Genomic DNA, 11734 nt, shown 5'->3' with positions numbered 1-11734 from the left:
CCAGGATCAGCCTGTTAAAACAGGCAGTAGAAGACACACTTTTGCGTCTGAGACTCTAGAGTCAGGAAACCTTGGTTCCAAACCTTCTCACTCCTTCCTGGTTCTGTGACCTTGGGAAAGTCACTCAATTTCTCTTAGCTTCAGAAAAGAAAGTAACATGATAGACATGGGGGATAACCAATGCCTTCCTCCTAGGGCTGTGGTGAAGATAATTAATGCTCATCATTAGTTGGGGTGTTGCCTCCCTCTGGAAGCCCTCCTGAATCTCCCACCCAGCTGTGCCCTGGTCCCTATCCCTCAGAGAAATATCCCTGACCCTCCCTTGTTATGAGCTTCCATGACACTTTAGTCTTTTCCTTCTTAACATCAATGCACTGGAAATTTATCTTTTTATGTCTGCCTGTTTGGAATTGCCTGGGAGTCCCACCAGAGTTGGAATAATTCATCTGTTTTCTTCACTAACAAATCACTGTTCCTGGCATTCAACAGATATTCTGTAAAAATCATTGAATGAAATTATGAATGATCAGCCCTATGAAATAGGTTCTGCTATTCTCTGTATTTTATAAACAAAGTAACTGATTCAGAAAAGGGCAGTGACCTGTGTGACTATAAACCCTTCTGTATGTCAGAAGCTGTGTTAAGAAATCTACTGAAATTACCACATGTTATCTTCAGACCATCCATTTTGGAGGGGGTGAGGAAACTGGGACTCAGGGAGGTCCTGTCATTTACCCAAGACCATTAATTAGGAAGTAGCAGAGTTGGCATTCAAGAACTCTAGTTCAGGTACCTGGAGTGGCATAGGGGAAGGAACAGGTGGGGTGCCTAGAGTGTGGGTCAGATGGGAGAGACTCACCTGTCGGTGGCACTATAGTGGGGACTCTGCCCTGAATGAGTTTGGACCAGTGTGTTCTGAGTGGCCTGAGATCAGAGATCAGGGATTCAGACTGAGACCAATAAGGAAGTACAGGGGTGGTGTTCCACTGGGGGCTGAGGCAGAACAGCTTAGGCAAAGGCTCTCCAATGGGACTGAGCCAGGCTCATTCAAGGGCTACAGTGAGGCTGGGCCTGGCTGATGTGGAGGCAGAAGGTGGACCAAAGCTGGTCAGAAGTGGGTAGGTCCTTTGACATCTCACCCAGTTCCCTAAGTTCTTTCATTTTACAGGGACACTGTAAACACAGAGAGAAGTACATATAACAAGTGGCAGAAGCAAATTTAAGAACTTTTTCTTTGTGCCCAAGGACCTAGACTCTGGGTTTTGTTGGGAATCTCTCTTGGGAACAGCTTTTATCACATTTCCTCAATTAGCCAAGAGCTCAGTTCGTGCCAACCACACCCTCTGCTTGGACCAGTTTCTAATACCATTCCTTAGTTCCTGTGCAAATTATGCACGAGATAATTGACACAGCATTGTTTATAACAAGAAAAATTGGGAATGACCCACTTGCCCATCAGTAGGTGACTGACTAAATAAATTGTGGACTTCCTGACAACAGAATGGCATATGGCAGTAAAGGGGCTTTTTAAGCACTCTGTCTCCTAATATAGAGAGATGTTCATAAGGAAAAGCAATGGACAGAACAGGTGAAAAGTGGGACTAATAATTTATATTTGCAATTGTTTGCATATGCATAAGGAAACTTCGGAAGTCTACGTAAGGAAATGAGATTACTGGGGAGCATTGGGCAGAAGGGAAACAAGGATGGGAGGGAGACTTTATTATATAACTATTTATAATTTCTTGAATCATGTGAATGTATTTACCTATTAATAAAATGAAATACTAATGGGGACAGCTGCTAGTCAGCTACTGCTGAGTGCTGTCATATGGGAATAGGCGCCCAGTATGGTCACATTTTTCAATTATTCAAGAGAAGCCAGAAATCCAGATTTTATTGTGAAATCTCTTGATTTTTAAACCTTGGCTCCATTTTTTTCTCAAACGCTTTTCAGGCCAAATAAATAGGTCAGTGGGTCAGACACAGCCTGAAAGCCACCAGTTTTCAGCCTCAGCTCAAATGGCTTCCGGCTCCCAGAGCTGGGAGTTCTCAGCACCCGAGGTCCCTGCCCCCACGTGGGTAACTACAGACAGAAACAGGAAAGCGTCTTGTCCTTCCCCTTTTCTGGCACCCTCCAACCTTTGTCCCTTGGGGCTGTGACATTTGGGGCTTTTAACTCAAGATCTGGAAGGCAGAGAGGGGTTATGAACGCTCAGATAAATCCCTCCCCTGGGGCCCTGCAGGCATCAAGGCCCAGCTGCCTCCTGCTGCCCACCCATCTGTCCCTGGGAGGTGGGGATAGGAGTGGGACTGGCAGTGATGGGGGCGGGCAGAAGTCTCTGCTCTGAGCCTCAGATCACTGGGCTCTGTCTAGACTCAGCATCTAAGAGATTGCAATAAAAGAAAAACAGGAGCTTCCCTGCACCTAGTCAGTGTATGCTGAGGTAATTTGACCAGATTATAAGATGTCAGCGCCGGAAAGGCCCTAAGGAGACCATCTCATCCAACCCGCTTGTGCAGCTGCAAAGACTGCCTTCTGCTCCCCAACACCCCACCCCAGACTTTTTAGCCTTGTCACCTCTCTCCTGGACACCTGGACCACACCAGCCTTCACTGGGTACTCCACAGGCCTTCTTCCTCCACCTATTGATCAATTTTCACCATTAGCCAGAGGGACCTTTTTGTTTTATTTTTTAACAGATGTATACATGTGTGTGTGTGTATATATATATATATATATATTTTTTTAATTTATTTATTTGACTGTGCTGGGTCTTAGTTGTGGCAAGCAGGATCCAGTTCCCTGACCAGGGATCAAACTCTAGCCCCTTGCATTGAGAGGGTAGAATCCTAACCACCTGACCATCAGGAAAGTCTCCAGTGGGGGGTTGGGGGAAGGGGGCTTTAGAAAAGGGAAATTTCATCAGACCCCATTCTGCTTAGAACTTTCTGACTACTTCCTACCTCGCTTTGCGTCTGAGTCTTCAGCCCTGCCTATAGTCCTCAGGCCCGCCTCCCCGACCTCACCTCTTTCCAAGTTTCCCTCTCACATTCAGTTCCAGCCACACTCTGCTATTCCTTTAACATCCACCCTCTCGTTCCCACCCAGCTTTTGTTCCTGCTGCTCCCCTAGGTGTTCACAAGTCTCCATCTCTCTCTTTTCTAAAATGCTGCCTCTTCAGAGGGGTTTTCCTCATCATTTCCCCCAGCACTCCGTCCCCTCGCATGCCTTATTTTTCATTCACAGCATTTATCACTACACAACACATATTTGTTTCTAATCTAGAGTACAAAACCTGTGGAGGCAGCAGTCACACCCATATTGTTCACCTCTGTATCCTCAGCACTTAGCAGAGTTTGGCACATAAATGCTTAGTGATCCTGAACCAGCTGTGACATGAAAGGGCACAGTCTAACAATTCAGGTGACAGCCCATCCTGGTTCTGCCATTACCTGCTTCATGACCTTAAGGAACTCACCGCGCTTCTCTGGGCCTCAGTTTCCTCATTCAGTCACTAAAAGACACCGTCACTTCAACAATCTGTCCCAACATCACTTTCTTCTCCAAAAGAATCTGGAAGTCCTTTAAACAAATGTAATTGTGTTTATTTATTTATCAAATAGTTAATACATTCACATGACTCGACATGCAAAGGTACAAAGGAACACATGTCTCTCTCCTATCTTGTGCTCCAAGGTTCTTCCTGGATGCACGCAAGTTTCCCCTTCCTTCCTTCTTTCCTTATTCCACCACCTCCCCACACACTTTGTTTATCTTTATATTGTCCTTCACCATTTTGAAGCAAATCATAGCTTAATTATACACAGTTTCGTATTGTGCCTTTTTTTCACGACAGTGATTTGGGAGGCTGGTCTATTTCAGTGCATAGAGAGCACTCCTGTTCTTTTTTTGTGGCATCCCAGTGTTCCATTGCTTTGATGTACCATAATCCACTTCACCAATCCCCTACGTGGTGGGCAATTAGGTTGTTAGCAGCTTGTAGCAGTACATCAGTGAATGACTTTGTGGACACACCATTTTGGATATCTGTAGAATAAATGGCCTTGCTGATTGAGTGGTAGGTGTGTTTGTAATTTTGATAGATGCCCCCTGTAGGGACTATATGTATTTATCCCACACACATCAGCATTGAGTAAAAGTGCTCATAAAAGGCCTTTTAAAATGGACTTCAGTAAGTCCTCAAGACTCCTTATAGATGGATAAATTGTTCAGACTTGCTAAGCCTGTTTCCTCATCGATAAAATGTGGTGGTGAAGATCAATGAGGTAGTGCAGGGAAGTCCTTAGCACAGCTCTTGGCACATAGTAGGGCCCCTCTGAAGGTAGCATTCCTCCTCTGCTGGATGCTATCTGCCCCTAGTCTGCGAGTTCTGTGGGAACAAGGGCCTTGTCTGTTTTATTCGCTGTTATAGCACAACCCTGGCAAATGGAAGCTGTCCAAATAATTATTAAGTGAATAAGTCCAATTTCCAACTTTGCTTTGCCCACTAGGCCCTGTATTATGACCTAGCTCCTGCCTATCTATTCAGACTCATTCCCTATCCCTCTCCCCTTATCCTTGGGCTCCATCCACATTGCCTCCTCCAGGTTCCCTCCTGCCACAGTGCCTTTGCACTTGCTGTTTCCCCTGCTTCAATTTATCTATCCTGCTCCCCCGCCACAATCTCTCCATTTGCTTAGCTTATTTCTACTCATCATTAGGCCCAGGTCAAATGTCACTTTTTTAAGAAAGCTTCCTCTACCTCTATTCCCTGATTTAGGTTGAGAGACTCTCTACACAATCTCACTGGACTCTGAGCTTTTCATTTGAGTCTCATCACAATTAGGAATGGTACCTGCATGAACACATCATCAGCATCTCCTGGGACTTGCCTGTGAGTTCAATTTCTGTCTCATCTTCCTCTACTCTCCTTGAACCCAAGTTCCCAAATACTCCCTGACTTGCCCACAGCCTTTGCTCAGGCTGTGCTCTCTGCCTGGAATATCCTTTGCTTTCTTTCTCCACTTGTTGAGGCTTACTCTTCTTTTCAGGCCCCTCTTCCTAGAAGACCCCATCCCGTCCCTGACCTGATGCCTCAGGAGGGTGGCTCTCCCTCAGGTCTTCTAGAAGGACTCTGGGCCTTCTCTTCTTACTGAGGTTAGGGGCTCTGTGGGCTTCACCTGCCCAGGATCCTCAGAAGATGCCTCAGGAGAGGTGAGTAAGGCATGAATGAGTGAGACCATGATTTAATCATGCTTTGGGGTTAATTAAGGGTCCAATCTCCCTCTTCTTTACCAACCAGAACCTTACAAAAGTTGCTCTTTCCACTGGAAAGAGAGTGGAACTTGGAATCCAGACTTCCCTTGTCTTGCATCGGGATGCATGTCTCAACCCCTCTGTAAAATGGGTGTTGGCACTCACTCTTTCCCTCAAGTTCATGGTTTTTGAGTGCCTACACTGTGCAAGGCCCTATGGATCCAACTCTTAAGAGGACAGGCCTAGTCCTGAGTCTCATGGACTTTCAGTCACAAAGACTGGATGCCATGATCTTCATTTTCTGAATGTTGAGCTTTAAGCCAACTTTTTCACTCTCCACTTTCACTTTCATCAAGAGGCTTTTTAATTCCTCTTCACTTTCTGCCATAAGGGTGGTGTCATCTGCATATCTGAGGTTATTGATATTTCTCCCGGCAATCTTGATTCCAGCTTGTGCTTCTTCCAGTCCAGCATTTCTCACGATGTACTCTGCATACAAGTTAAATAAACAGGGTGACAATATACAGCCTTGACGTACTCCTTTTCCTATTTGGAACCAGTCTGTTGTTCCATGTCCAGTTCTAACTGTTGCTTCTTGACCTGCATACAGATTTCTCAAGAGGCAGGTCAGGTGGTCTGGTATTCCCATCTCTTTCAGAATTTTCCACAGTTTATTGTGATCCACACAGTCAAAGGCTTTGGCATAGTCAATAAAGCAAAAATAGATGTTTTTCTGGAACTCTCTTGCTTTTTCCATGATCCAGCAGATGTTGGCAATTTGATCTCTGGTTCCTCTGCCTTTTCTAAAACCAGCTTGAACATCAGGAAGTTCACGGTTCACATATTGCTGAAGCCTGACTTGGAGAATTTTGAGCATTAGTTTACTAGCATGTGAGATGAGTGCAATTGTGCGGGAGTTTGAGCATTCTTTGGCATTGCCTTTCTTTGGGATTGGAATGAAAACTGACCTTTTCCAGTCCTGTGGCCACTGCTGAGTTTTCCAAATTTGCTGGCATCTTGAGTGCAGCACTTTCACAGCATCATCTTTCAGGATTTGAAATAGCTCAACTGGAATTCCATCACCTCCACTAGCTTTGTTTGTAGTGATGCTTTCTAAGGCCCACTTGACTTCACATTCCAGGATGTCTGGCTCTAGGTCAGTGATCACACCATCGTGATTATCTGGGTCGTGAAGATCTTTTTTGTACAGTTCTTCTGTGTATTCTTGCCATCTCTTCTTAATATCTTCTACTTCTGTTAGGTCCACACCATTTCTGTCGTTTATCGAGCCCATCTTTGCATGAAATGTTCCCTTGGTATCTCTAATTTTCTTGAAGAGATCTCTAGTCTTTCCCATTTCTGTTGTTTTCCTCTATTTCTTTGCACTGATCGCTGAGGAAGGCTTTCTTATCTCTTCTTGCTATTCTTTGGAACTTTGCATTCAGATGCTTATATCTTTCCTTTTCTCCTTTGCTTTTCGCTTCTCTTCTTTTCACAGCTATTTGTAAGGCCTCCCCAGACAGCCATTTTGCTTTTTTGCATTTCTTTTCCATGGGGATGGTCTTGATCCCTGTCTCCTGTACAATGTCACGAACCTCATTCCATAGTTCATATTACTGCCCTGCAAATAGATTCATCAGTACCATTTTTCTAGATTCCACATATATGTGTTAATATATGGTGTTTTGTTTTTCTTTCTGACTTACTTCACTCCGTATAATAAGCTCTAGGTTCATCCACCTCACTAGAAGTGACTCAAATGTGTTCCTTTTTATGGCTAATATTCTATTGTATATATGTATCACACTTCTTTATCCATTCATTTGTTGATGAATGGTTCCATATCTTAGCTATTGTAAAATAGTGCTGCAGTGAATATTGGGGTGCGTGCATGTGCTAAGTCACTTCAGTCGTGTCCAACACTTTGTGACCCTAGGGACTATGCTGCTGCTGCTGCTGTTAAGTCACTTCAGTCATGTCTGACTCTGTGCGACCCCATAGATGGCAGCCCACCAGGCTCCGCCAGGTCCCTGGGATTCACCAGGCAAGAACACTGGAGTGGGTTGCCATTTCCTTCTCCAATGCATGAAAGTGAAAAGTGAAGTTGCTCAGTCGTGTCCGACTCTTAGCGACCCCATGGACTGCAGCCTACCAGGCTCCTCCTCCATGGGATCTTCCAGGCAAGAGTACTGGAGTGGGTTGCCACGCCCTCCTCCAGGGGATCTTCCCAACTGAAGGATCGAATCAGTATCTCCTGCGTCTCCTGCATTGCAGGCAGATTCTTTACTGCTGAGCCACCAGCGAAGCCTGAATAGTGGGGTACATGTGTCTTTGCCAGTTATGGCTTCCTCAGGGTATATGCCCAGTAGTAGGATTGCTGGGTCATGCGGTAGTTTTATTCCTAGTTTTTTTTTTAAGGAGTCTCCATACTGTTCTCCACAGTGGCTGTATCAATTTACATTCCCAGCAACAGTGTAGCACTTCTTCTAAACCCCAAAGATGGAAAACAACTAAGTGTTTATCCAGAAAAGAAAGGGTCAGTAAACATGATACTTACAACCGCCACACTAGCAAGCCTTAGGAAGTTATTTAGTCTCTAATGTTGGGAAGGGTGTGCATCACTGGTAAGAGTGTAAATGGGCACAGCCATTCTGGAAGAGAATGTGGCATTGTTTAGGAAAAAGAAGTGTGTGCAAGCTCTCCATCAAGGCAACAGCACATGAGGGTGTTTGTTGTGGCACTGTGTGGCTGGTGCAGAGAAAAAGGGAACTAAAGCACCCACAGCCAAGGGAGAAGACATATGAAATGTCATGGAAGAAGTCTGGGGTTCTCAGGAACGAGAGATACACAGAGGATGTGGACAGATGGAAGGAACATTGAGATGAGAAAAAAAAAAAGTGGAAAATTAACACAACAGCACAATGATATTATGTGGATTATCTGTGTCTACTACCTACTGAAACTAAACATACCCAGCAACCCAATCCTCGGTATTCATGCCACAGGAATGATACGTATGTGTATGTACCCAAAGGCACACACATGACTGTTCATACCTGCACTCTGTAACAGCCCCACGCTGCAAACCACTGCAGGTCCAAAAGCAGAATGGTTTAATTGCAATGTAGTCCTCTGATGGAATATGCTACAGCATTGCGTGTACACCATACACAACTACACCCAACAACAGAGATAAATCCAGGCACAAAAGAGCACACCCAGTGTGATTCCATTTGTATAAAGTCCAAAACCCAGCAAAATCGATGTGCAGTGTTAGAAGTCAAGGTGGTGGTTACCTTTGGTGGTGGATGGGAGGGCTTGGAGGATTTCCCTAGGAGGGGGCTGCTGATGTTCTGTTGCTTGATCTGAGTGCTGGGTACAACAGTGTGTTCAGTTTTTGAACATTCATAAACTATAAAATAAGATTTGTGTGCTCCTGTATGTGTTATACCTTAATAAGAACTTTTAAAACACATAAACATTTAACAAAACTACTGTGTATTTTTCAAGAAACCACAAATATTTTAGGTCATATATCACACACAGTAGAGAAGGCAATGGCACCCCACTCCAGTACTCTTGCCTGGAAAATCCCATGGACGGGGGAGTCTGGTGCGCTGCAGTCCATGGGGTCGCTAAGAGTCGGACACAACTGCGCGACTTCACTTTCACTTTTCACTTTCATGCATTGGAGAAGGAAATGGCAACCCACCCCAGTGTTCTTGCCTGGAGAATCCCAGGGACGGGGGAGCCTGGTGGGCTGCCGCCTATGGGGTCGCACAGAGTCGGACACGACTGAAGTGACTTAGCAACAGTAGTAGTAGTAGAGAGGGTGGGCTCAGAATTGAGTGGGGGTGGGGAGGAAAAGAGAAAATCATATAAACGTTTAAGAAAGGGTCTTCGAAGACTAACTCATGACCATGTGCTAAGAGCTGAGCGGTGAGATTAAGTCAACCATCTGCGCTTTAGTGTGTGAAAAGTAAATGTAAAATTTTAATTTAGAAAACTAGATAAACAAATGAACTCTGGTGCTTATACACTGTAGAATACTCTGCAGCTGTCAGGGAATAGGAGAGATCTAAATATACCCATCAAAGATGTCCAAGAGCACACGGGCTGCAGAGTGATCATTTGCGTGCGACGCCCTCCTTCCCGCCTTCCTACCCTGCCACGTATGTGATAGTCTTACATATGTTCTCTGGGTTCCTAACTATGTCTTTAAATGAACATCATCAAACACCCAAACTGGGACTCCAGAGGGAACTGAGGTGTCGGGGCCGGGGGATGTCAAAACCGAACTTTAGTTTTCTCTTTCATGTTTTCATTTTCAATAAAAAGAATCTATTCATGGAATTTTAAATGAATGGATTTCGTATTAAAGGTAGTAGTAAAGACCAGCTCAGGGAGGCCTGGAATGTTCTGGGCTTGTATTCTCTTTGAGGTCATTTAAGATTTTTCAAGTCAAGCCTTGGGACCATCTGTTGCCTGATGAAATCAGGGCGTGTGGATTTAGGACGCAGGTCCCCACCTGGCGTCCCCATCTGGCTGCATGACCTTGGGAGGGTCCCATGCTCTTTTTGGGCCTCAGTGTCCTCAACTGCCCAATGGGAGTCAGATTTCTTCATTCCCTGGGGACATGGGAGGATGGAGAGAGGGCAGGAGGAGAATCACATGAATATAAGGGATTATTCTCTGGGTCAGAGGAGAGGGAGTGGCGGCCTCCCCTCCACCTGCCAAGCCCACAAGGCACAAAGGAAGTGGAGGGAGGAGCTGGGGACCACCCCGAAGAGCAAACAACACATCTGTGGGACAGGGGCACATTGTCAGCAGCTGGGAGGCTGGGCCTGGACCACTCACAGACCAGAGCCTGTGGGCCAACCACCCAGGCTGCCTGAAAAATTGGGATATTGAGCCAGCTTCCTGCTGCTCCTAACACCAGTACAGTCACAGCCCTGCCACCTCTCCAAGCCCCATCATTATCCTCCCATCCCCAACACACACACACACACAACCACACCATACTCACCATTTTAATCCCATCCTATCGCTACAGCCAGAGAGGTTTCACAAAGGAAACCCAATCATGTCCCATGCTTGCTCAAAACCCTCCAGTAGCTTCATGCTGATCTGAGAACAAAAGCCAATCCCCTTGCCTTAGTGACAGGCCTGGCGTGACCTGCCGCTCCCATTCCACCACCTCCAGCATAGGGGTTAAGAGCCTGGCCTCAGTGAGAGTCTGCCTTGCTTAGAATTCTGGCTCTTTTCCTCATCCATTCATTCAGAAACGTTTGTTGAGCACCTACTGTGGGCCAGGTAATGTTCTAGATATTGGGGATCCATCAGTAGCAAATGAGACAAAGATTCTTACCCTCACAGAACTTCCTTTCTAACAGAGAGAGATTAACAGTAAACATAAGTACATTCAATAGCATGCTGGAAAGTGACAAATGCTGTGGGAGGAGAAAACACAGAGCAGAGGAACTTGATCAAGAGTACTGGGGGAGGGGGCATTTTTAAATAGATTGTTCAGGATAGGCCTTGTTGAGAAGGTGAAATTTAAATGAAGACTTATAGGAGCTGAGGGAGGGAGACAAGAGGACTCGGAGGGAAAGTGCAGAGGGAGCAGCCAATCCAAAGGCCCTGAGGTGGGACCACACAGGGCTGGTTTCAGGAGAGAAAGGAGGTGGGGAGAGAGATGGGAGATGCTCAGAGGGGTAAGGCAGACCAGGGAGGGCCTGGTGGGCCTCAGGGAGAAGTTTAGCTTTTACTGGTGAGATGGCAGTGCTAAAGTGTTCTGACCATAAAGGAGTGGGGGCAGGGGAGGCAGGACAGAGAAGAAGAGGAAGCCCGGGAAGGCTTGTGGACATCATGTGGGTGGCTGCTTCAGCCTGATCCTAAGGGAGAACTCCGGAGCGTTAAGCTATACCTCAGAGTTATCCATCCCCACTCCTGTCAGCATTCCATGCAAGGAAGGTGGGTTTCCATACTCCTGAAATGATGAGCCACAGCTTAAAGGGAAGGTAAGACCCTCCCAGGAGGCCCCAGCAGCCTGAGAGTGGTCCTCCCTCAGGAGAGAAGTGGGTGCTGGTCACTGAACCCTTAGCCAAGAAGAGCACACAGAAGCAGTAAAGGGTCTCCAAGGGCAAGGGGTGTAGCATTGTTCTTATTGCCTCCAAACACCAAAGCCCAGTTGTTACAGTCTTTTTGGCCTGGAAGGAAGGGCTCGCTAAAGATGAGGCACACCCCAGTGTGACCAGGTAGACTTTTCTGGTTAAGAAAGACTTAGGGATCACTCCTACATGAATTGCAGAGGGATTCATGGCCTGTAATATCCTGACCATATGGCAGCCCAGCCTGATACACCTTTTGGCATGGGAACCTAGTTACAGTTGGGTTAGTTCTGTTCACCTTTGGATACTTTGGGTTTTAGAAAGTTCTGCCTCATGTTGAGTCCATGTCTGAGTGCATACTGTA

This window comes from Bubalus kerabau, chromosome 13, assembly GCF_029407905.1.
Source record: "Bubalus kerabau isolate K-KA32 ecotype Philippines breed swamp buffalo chromosome 13, PCC_UOA_SB_1v2, whole genome shotgun sequence".
In the NCBI taxonomy this organism is placed as follows: domain Eukaryota; kingdom Metazoa; phylum Chordata; class Mammalia; order Artiodactyla; family Bovidae; genus Bubalus; species Bubalus kerabau.
The sequence above is the reverse complement of the archived record's forward strand: the minus strand, read 5'-3'. Positions refer to the sequence as shown.